Source organism: Alligator mississippiensis, unplaced genomic scaffold (genome assembly GCF_030867095.1).
Source record: "Alligator mississippiensis isolate rAllMis1 unplaced genomic scaffold, rAllMis1 scaffold_28, whole genome shotgun sequence".
In the NCBI taxonomy this organism is placed as follows: Eukaryota; Metazoa; Chordata; order Crocodylia; family Alligatoridae; genus Alligator; species Alligator mississippiensis.
The window spans coordinates 92,220-99,404 of record NW_026775377.1 but is presented as its reverse complement, the minus strand read 5'-3'; the positions used below and the strand labels follow the sequence as shown (position 1 = coordinate 99,404).

Here is a 7,185-nt window from a genome sequence, read left to right as displayed (position 1 = left end):
TTCCCAGGACGCTAGGTCCCAAAACTCACTTGCAACAGTCTCCAGTTCCTGTATTTCTTTCTTGGAAAGAGACTGATTTGGAAGAAGAGGGGAAAGATGCCTCCCTTTCTGCCACAGAAGCCAGGCCCAGTCATACCGTATTTGTGGAAGAGACTCACCCCCAGGGTCCCAGGCCCAAACTGGGTGCATGTGTGCAAGTTTCTGTGTGAGATTAGGGGTGCATGATACCACTCTATGTGGTCCTGTGAAATCCCTGGTACCTGGTGAAAAACTAAGCCCATCAACTATAGAAGAGGGACAAAATCCACCCTCAGAAACACAGGCAGTGTCCCAGGATATGGCACTGATCATATTCTGTCTGTCTCTGCAGCCCCTGACTGCTTTGGGGAGGGGAAAGCCTCAAGGCTCCTGCGGAGATCGTCATCAAGGCCTGAAGAGTCCACCCTGCACCAAGCCCCTGCTCTCCACAGCCAGGGCCAGAGCTGGGGTTGGGGCCAGGGCCAGGACCCCGGTTGGGCAGGAGCTACAGGGGTGACCACCCCAGCACCAAACATCAGGTTTAGTGTCCCCAGCTGATGGGCTCAGGTGTTTGTTATGTTTTCACACCTGGAAGGGGTAAAGGTGCGTCTGGCTGCAGGGCAAGTGAGTAGCTGCACCATCGGGAGGAGCAGAGAAGAACTAGACTGAAGCCAAGCAGCTCTTGACAGAAGCTGCTCTTCAATGGGCTGCGCTGTGTAGTGTGGTGCACGGTCACTCTGGTGCTAACCTGGTGTGCATGTTTCACTTGTGTCCTCCCAACGCTTTGCTCTCTGCCCTATGATGCATTTGAACTGCCTCCTTCACATTTCCTACTGGGATGGGCTAGCTGGCAGTGACTTAGCCCAGGGGTTTTGAAAGGGCAAAAGATGATTGGCGGACTTGGGATTCCCCTTCCTCACCAATCAGGCCCCAGAAACGCACCCTCCATGTCCCCTGATTGGCCCCTTGGGTCACCTGGAGGGGGATAAAAGGGGCAGCATAGCTGACTCAAGGGAAGACCACTGAGGGACCACAAGGAAGGAGTTTCAAAGACCTGGCAAGAGCTGAGCCAGTGGGGTGGGAGCAGTTGCCCCAGAAGCACCTGAAGGAGTGGGACCTGCAGGCAGCAGTTGGACCCTCAGCAGTGCGGCGTGCAGCCAGCAGGAGAGGCTCCCCACTGGGCTCCTGGGTCACCTATGAGAGGCTGTGGCCAGTAGGAGAGGCTCCCCAGCTCCAGCAAGGATCGGAGCAGCAACCTGAGAGGTTCACAGCCCGGCTTCCAGCTTCTCCAGTAAGAGGCCAGGCAGCTCGACAGGGAAGCAGCAGCTGGGGTGCCCATCTTGCATAGGGACAGTGGCAGTGGCAGGTGGGGCCGCACTCCTAGCACCTCTTCCCAGTGGACCCACAGCGAACAAGAGCACCTGGAACCCACTGCCACTCTTCTCTCTGGCATACCAAGATGCAGAAAGGGAGGCTTGGGGGAAGAGGCTCCACAGGCTGAATCTGGCCTGTGGGGCATATCTCCTGCACCAGTGAATTAAGCGTTAACCATTGCTGAGTGGGAAAACCCAAGAGTCTAAGCAGGATGGATCAGACTCCCAGCCAGCAGCCGGCTTGTCTGTGTGGGAAGCCCGGGATCCCTCCTATCTCGGTAGCTCTTTCTGGCAGGCTCTGCACACTTCCTCCACATCTAACATTGCCTTGGAGAGACTCAGACTTTCTCTGAGGATCTCAAGGTGCCCGAGGGTGCCACAGTCCCTGCTTGAGAAACCCTCTTTCACAAGCCTGGACACGCAGCAGCTCCTTGGGTCCAAGGGGTCGGTGGAGCCCGTGCCCTGGTTTTGGCGCCACCGTGTGGCCAAGCTGGGAACAAAGCTTCAGGACTGAGGGAAAAGCACAGCACATCCTCAGGAGGAGAAAGAGCAAAAAAAAAAGAAGCATTTAGCAGAGGATGGTTTCGATCCATCGACCTCTGGGTTATGGGCCCAGCACGCTCCCGCTGCACCACTCTGCTGTTCCTGTTCCAAAGTTGTCATCATGCTTCAAATAGCATGTTCACGATCCCCTTTGATAGCACAAGTATTTAGTACTGCAGCCTGTGCCTCGGCTGGAGGGACTCTGCGTTGGAAATGCAGCCCTGCCACATGCTCCTGCCTCGGGTTGTGGACAGACAGCTCTTGCCACTGCTCTGCGACAGTGGTGCCCCAGGACCTGCTCTTGCGCCATCTCTGCCCATGGCACCAGCTGCCGCCATCCCTTCCAAGGCTCTGCATCCCACACAGGGACAGTTCCCCTGGGGCTCAGTCCTCGGACCTGCACTGTTCAACATCTTCATCAGTGACTTGGATGAGGGGGTAAAAAGCACCTTGTTCAAATTTGCTGATGACACTAAGATGTGGGGGGATGTGGGCACACTACAAGGGAGGAATAGGCTGCAATTGGACCTAGACAGGTTACGGGTGTGGGCGGATGAGAACAGGATGGGTTTCAACACCGACAAGTGCAAGGTGCTGCACCTGGGGAGGAAGAACCAGCAGCACACCTACAGGCTGGGGAACTCCCTTCTCGTCAGTGCAGAGGCCGAAAAGGATCTTGGAGACATTATTGCTGCCAAAATGAACATGGGCTGAGTGTGGGGACGCTGTCAGGAAGGCCAACCACACCTTGTCATACATCCACAGATGCATCTCAAGCAGGTCCAAGGAGGTGATCCTCCAACTCTATGCGAAACTGGTCAGGCTGCAGTTGGAGTACTGCATCCAGTCCTGGGTGCCGCAATTCAGGGGGGATGTGGACAGCATTGAGAGGGTCCAGAGGAGGGCCACCAGCGTGATGGGGGGCAGCAGGGCAGGCCCTACGAGGAGAGGCTATGGGACCTGAACCTGTTCAGCCTCCACAAGAGAAGGCTGAGGGGGGATCTAGTGGCCTGTTATAACTAGTCAGGGGGGACTAGCAATCATTGGGGGAGTCCCTGTCCCCAGAGCACTACCAGGAGTGACTAGAAATAACGCTAACAAGCTGGCAGAGGGTAGATTCAGACTAGACATCAGGAGGCGTTACTTCACTGTCAGGGCAGCTAGGATCTGGAACCAACTTCCAAGAGAAGTGGTGGTGGCTCCTACCCTGGGGTCTTTAAGAGGAGGCTAGATGAACAAATTGCTGGGGTCATTTGACCCCACTACTCTTTCCTGTCATGGCAGGGGGTCAGACTTGATGATCTGTCAAGGTCCCTTCCTACCCTACAAACTATGAAACTAAGAATCTATGACCTGCCTCTGACAACACAAGTATTTTATACTGCAGCCTCCGCCTCGGCAGGAGGGTCGCTGGGGTTGGAAGTGCCCGCCCCATGCCCGGCCAGCTCCGACCTGCCCAGCAGAGATGAAGCCAGGCCTTGCCGCCACTCTCAGCTGGGGTGGGAGGCAGTTGCCTGGTGTGAGCTGAGCGAAGTAGTGGGAGCCTGCGATGTTCGGGCACCAAAGGCAGCTCAACTCCTCCTGGGGCCTTGCCCCTTGTGTGCAGAGTTAGCTCCCAGTTCACGGCCTCAAGTCTCTTCAGGCCTGTGGAAGACAAGGGCTGATGGAAATGAGATAGTGAAAGAACAATGCTACAAATAACCGTGCCAAGGACCGGAGGGACCCAATGAAAATGAGCACTGTGGCCGAAACTGGAGGGAGAATAGTGACCGGCCCCACCTGGCCCAAGGCTGGAGCCCGCCCAGCAACTCAGACCAGTTGGACCCTCTCCCGAGACCTGCAGGGATCCCCGCTCCCATGCAACACACCCGCTTGTGCCACCTCCCTGCTCAGGGTCTGCTCCTGGGCTGGGCTCTGCTCCTCTCTCCCAGCTCTGTGGTCCCAGACCCTCCTCTGATGTCCAGGGAAGGCTGGACACTCCCCGGGTTGCACCAGTCCGGGATGGGCAGGAGCAGGTGCAAATCCACAGGTTCTGACATGATCCCATATCCCCAGTTGGAGAAATCTGAGAAGCCAGGAGTGGAGCAGGACTAGGGCCCTGTGAAACAGAAACACAGTACCAGGGTTTCCTCCTTGTTTAGCTGTTTGGCAAGTGTAGATTTGGCCTGCGTTGGTGGTATAGTGGTGAGCATAGCTGCTTTCCAAGCAGTTGACCCGGGTTCGATTCCCGGCCAATGCAGATACTTCTCCTTTCCCCCCACTTTTGCTTCTTTCCTCAGCCCTCAATATCCAGACTGCGAGGGAAGGCACGGAAGAGAAACATGATGCACAAGAAAAACAGCGAGGATCTCTCCAGTCCAGAGGGGCGGAGGCTTTTTCCCTTGGTTCAGGAATTTGCTCAGGTGCACCAAGAGTTGGATTAGGCCAGTGTTTCTCAACTTGTGGTATGTGTACCCTTGGGGTACGCGAGACACACGCAGGGTGTTGGCGGGTGCTGCATTTCGGACTTTACCTTCATAGACCAGAAGTTCCTGCTGCCACCCCTCCCACTGAGTCCGGTGCACAAGGGCGTTCACACCCCAGCATCAGTGTGCCAGGGGATAGGAAGGGAGGCCCCACGCAGGCTGCTTTGGCCCAGGCCACAGTGGAAAAAGTGGGACTTGGCTTGTGGCCGCGAAAACGGAAGTGCCATGGCAGGGCTTCCAGTTTCCCTTTTGCCGCCTCGCTCGGCAGGGGACAAATAAGGTAGCAGGTGGAGAACCACTGCATTCGCTGACAGGTGGGGAGCAGCTCCCACGGATCCCTCTCTGCACAAGCAGGCCGAGCCGGGGCAGCAGAGAGGGGCGATCTTGGCTCCGGTTCATCGCAGGCTCCAGCAGATGAAACCTTTCACACTCGCTCGCCCTGCTCACTACACTGGCAGGCAGTGCAGCCCCGAGTGGAGATGAGCCCCTCGCACTTGGGGTTTTTCAGCTGAAGGGAGGCAGAGGCAAGGCAGAAGAGATGGAAGGAGGCTCAGGGGGAAGAGAGGGACACGGGACATTCACACAGGAGTGACCTTCCATGTGACTGATGCCCGGCAGCCTTTGCCAAGCCCCTGGGGAGGGCTCAGCCCCGTCCTCATCCCCACATGTCCTGGCACCGTTACAGAGGGGCTGGAGTGTGAGAGGGTGAGCACCAGCTGTCCAGCCTGAGAACACCTCTGGACAAGGCCAAATCCCCACCTGCCTTCTCCCAGCTGCACCTGCCCCTACAGTGGCCACAACACACGTCCTTGTCCCGCTCCTGGCAACAGCTGGCTCTTGGGAGCCTGACTCCCTTCTCCATGGCCCAGGGCTGAGCGACAGCTCCAGCACCAGCCTTGTCCTTGTCAGGGTCATGGTGAGTGTCCCTGTTGTCCCACGGGCACCCCAGGTTGGATGCCCCAATGATGTGGTGCTGCTTTTCCCTCTCACCAAACCCCACAGCCCCTCCCTGTGCTCCCTCCACCAGCGCTTCCCTGCCGGGTCCACGGGGCAGCAAATAAAACCCCGGGACCCCACACACATGGGCTTTCCTTGCAGCCTTCAGCCCGGCCACTCTTGCCTCCCACTCCATGCCCCGTGCACCACTCCCCCCGGCAGCCTCCCCCTCCATGCATCCTGCTGGGACCCAGCATGGCGAGTGCTGCGAGGGCTGGTGCAGGGCTGGCACTGCTGGAGCAGGGAAGCGCAGGCACTTGTGTCCCCACAGGATCAGCAGCCACGGGCCCCAGGGGACACTTGTGACCAGCGCAGGGCTGGGCTGGGCTGGGCTGGAGGAGCCTGGACAGCACGGGGTTAGGTCCGTGCGCTCTGGCGGCGGCGGAGCAGGGAAGCAGCCCGCTGCCTGGGACAGGGGCCGGCGGCGCTCATGGCCTGCTCCTCTGCTGCCCGTGTCCTGCGGCAGCTGCTGGGCGGAGCCGGCAGTGAGAGAGGGGCGGGTCTGAATGACTGCTCGTCCCAGGAGCTGTCGTACGGTGGCCGGTTAGCTCAGTTGGTTAGAGCGTGGTGCTAATAACGCCAAGGTCGCGGGTTCGATCCCCGTACGGGCCACAGAGCGGAGTCCTTTTGTGTCCTACTTCCTTCTCCTCCTCTTTCTCGTGCAAAAACCACCCGCCCTCCACCTCTGCTCCTTGGGAGGGAAAGGGAGCAGGAGTTGACTTCCTGCACGGCTCAGCTCCCCTCCAGGAAGTGCTGTTGCAAGGCCGAGGTCCGTCCCCGCAGGCAGCAGGAGTTTTAGCAGCCCTGTCCCAGGCAAAGGGAAGGAAAGTGGGGAGAAGAGTGGGTGGCACAGGTCTCTGTTGCCTGGTCCAGGCACCTAGTGCCGGGAGGGATTTCCTAGGGGTGGGATTCTCCCTCCTGTGCAAGGCTGGTTGGAAACCAATGAACTCAGCATGTACTCTTCCTCACCCACAGCCCAGAGCCCTCTCTCAGGTCAAGAGATGCAGTATAAGCCAGGACTGTTCATAGAGCCTTTAGAAATCTTCCCAGAAGTATTTGCATCACCCCCACTTTCATTTCTACTTCCCAGAGACGTCTCCCTAAGGTGAATCCCTCAGGACCAGCCCCCACAGCTCAACTTCTGCTGTGCTTCTCTCCAGCTCACACTGTCCCAGTCCTCCAGCAGGACAAGTTCTGCACAAGATGAGTCAAACGCACAGTCAAGTCTCTACATGAGATGAATGCAAATAAGAGGGTCGGGGGACAGTTCAGGCCTGGGGGAAGCAGGGGCCATTCCTCTCCTCCAACCCCGCAGCAGCCCTGTTTTACCTGGGACATTCCCCGTTCTCTTGCCTCCTGCGGCCCAACCCTCTGCTGGAGCTAGGCAGGGACATCACTGCAGTCTCATCTTCCCAGGCAGGAGGGGTGCTTTTCCAGATATTTTTTATTCCAGCTGTGCCTTTTATTACAAGGGACAAGCAAGCAAATACTCACTTTAGTGTTTTATAATAAATTAGCTCCATCATTTCACCAAGCTTTTTAACAACAGAGCAATGGTATCACCAAGTCAAAGTCACAGCTGACACCAAGTCATTACCTCAAATATTCAAATCACAAATCAATACTGCAGGCCAGGGCTCTCAAATATAGCACCTACCAGGTGGTTCTAGACTGAGGAGCCATGCCGTCTGGCCCAGGAAGAGGACAGTGAGGAACCTGGTGGCAGAATTAGTTGCCACCACTGTGACAGCCACAACTATTTAGGCTGCTGCCATCAAAGTCCACCCCCG

General features: G+C 57.3%; 2 non-coding genes across 2 annotated transcripts; both read left to right on the top strand.

The window, feature by feature from the left end:
• Positions 1-4,101: 4,101 nt before the first annotated feature.
• TRNAG-UCC (transfer RNA glycine (anticodon UCC)) lies at positions 4,102-4,173 on the top strand. Its single transcript has one exon. It is a non-coding gene; the product is annotated as a tRNA-Gly (tRNA).
• A 1,760-nt stretch (positions 4,174-5,933) lies between these two features.
• TRNAI-AAU (transfer RNA isoleucine (anticodon AAU)) lies at positions 5,934-6,007 on the top strand. The gene has a single exon. It is a non-coding gene; the product is annotated as a tRNA-Ile (tRNA).
• The last annotated feature ends 1,178 nt before the right edge of the window (positions 6,008-7,185 follow it).